This window comes from Hevea brasiliensis, chromosome 4, assembly GCF_030052815.1.
Source record: "Hevea brasiliensis isolate MT/VB/25A 57/8 chromosome 4, ASM3005281v1, whole genome shotgun sequence".
NCBI classification, from domain to species: domain Eukaryota; kingdom Viridiplantae; phylum Streptophyta; class Magnoliopsida; order Malpighiales; family Euphorbiaceae; genus Hevea; species Hevea brasiliensis.
Genome location: NC_079496.1, coordinates 76,292,380 through 76,294,391, shown reverse-complemented (window position 1 = coordinate 76,294,391; position 2,012 = coordinate 76,292,380). Strand labels below are relative to the sequence as shown.

At 38.1% G+C, this 2,012-nt stretch overlaps 1 non-coding gene across 1 annotated transcript; it reads left to right on the top strand.

Annotated features, from left to right (window-relative positions):
- The first annotated feature begins 1,496 nt into the window (after positions 1-1,496).
- LOC131179618 (small nucleolar RNA R71) lies at positions 1,497-1,603 on the top strand. The gene has a single exon (XR_009148509.1). It is a non-coding gene; the product is annotated as a small nucleolar RNA R71 (small nucleolar RNA).
- Positions 1,604-2,012: the final 409 nt, after the last annotated feature.

Here is a 2,012-nt window from a genome sequence, read left to right as displayed (position 1 = left end):
GTTTCTCCATCAAACTCCATAGTTAAGGTACCCTCATCCACATCAATTTTTGTCTTGGCAGTTTTTAGGAAAGGTCTTCCAAACAAAATCAAAGCTGAGTTTGATGAGAGAGCACTATCATCCTCCATATCCGGAATGTAAAAATCTACAGGAAAAATCAGTTCTCCAACCTGTACCAACACATCCTCAACTACTCCTAATGGGTAAGTATTAGAATGATAAGCTAACTGCATAATGACATTGGTTTCTTTCAAAGGACTCAAATTTAAAGTTTGAAAAACTAAATATGACATGACATTAATAGATGCTCCTAAATCTGCTATTGCACGTTCAAATTTAAAATCACCTATTTTGCAGAGAATAGAAAACGAACCTGGATCCTTACACTTAGGGGGTGATTTTCGCTGAATCAATGCTGACACATTTTCCCCCACACTGATCTTCTCATTATTCCTCAACTTGCACTTTGTAGTGCATAATTCCTTAAGGAATTTAGCATACCTGGGGATTTGTTTGATCGCATCAAGTAAAGGTATATTAACCTCTACCTTCCTGAAAGTATCCAAAATTTCTTTCTCTTGTTCTTCTTTCTTAGTCTTGCCAACCTGCAAGGGAATGGAGGAAGAACGGAATTATTAACCTTATTCAATTTTGGTTCAGTGTTTACCTCGGCTTTAGGAACTTCAGACTCTTTTGCTCCTTACTTCTTATTTTTTATTGGCTCATGTGGAGTCTGATTATCAACTTCTTTCCCACTCCGCAACATTATAGCACTCGCATTTTCTCTGGGGTTCATAATTGTTTGGGATGGAAGCTTTCTAGAACCTTAAGCTTCCAGGTTACTCACAGATGAAGCCAACTGACCAATTTGCCTCTCTATGTTTTGAATGCCATTTCTGGTCTCCTATTGAAACTGTTGTGTATTGTTAACCAAAGCCTTAACAATTTCTTCAAGTGACATACCTTGATTTGAGGGAGGCGGAGGTGGTTGATTCACTTGTCTCTGCTGCTGGTATTTGTTTTGCATTGGTTGATTCCCATAACTCAGATTAGGATGATCTCGCCATCCTGGATTATAAGTATTAGAAAAGGGATCATACTTGTGTTATGGCTATCCATAATTTCCTACTGCATTAACATGTTGTATTGATTCATCCTCTTGTATTGCAGGACACACGTCAGTAGCATGACCCGAACCCGAACAAATCCCACATACCTTAATAGTTTGCATTTTCCCTACAGCCAACTACCTCACCAAAGAAGTTAAATCAGAAATATGTTTCTTAAGGTTAGATGTACTTACCTCATTAACCTTCATAGGTGTGTGATCCATTCTCATACCAAATTACTGAGAATTTGCTGCCATGTTAGCAATCAGCCTCTTTGCCTCTTCTGGTGTCTTGTCAACCAAAGGTCCTCCACTAGCAACATCTATCATATTATGGTCCATTGGTAGAAGTCCCTCATAGAAATACTGAATCAAAAGCTGCTCACTTATTTGATGATGGGGACAGCTTGCACACAGTTTCTTAAATCGTTCCCAATACTCGTACAAACTCTCTCCATTGTACTGTCGGATGCCACAAATTTTTTTTCTTATATTGGTAGCACAAGAAGTAGGAAAATACTTCTCTAAAAATATCTGCTTCATCTCATTCCATGAGTTGACAGTTCCAAAAGGAAGGTAATACAACCAATCCTTAGTTGCTCCTTCCAGTGAGAAAGGGAAAGCTCGAAGCTTAATTTGGTCCTTGGAAACTCCTTGAGGTTTTATGCTGGAACACACAACATGAAATTCCCTTAAATGCTTATGTGGATCCTCACCTACAAGACCATGAAATTTAGGCAACAAATGGATTAGTCTAGATTTTAACTCAAATGCAACATTTAAAGCAGAGTATTGAATACACAAAGGCTGTTGGTTTAGATCAGGAGCAACCAACTCTTTCAAAGTTCTAACAGTCATGGTTTCGTTTTCAGAATTTGAATCTGAATCCGAATCCGAACTTAAT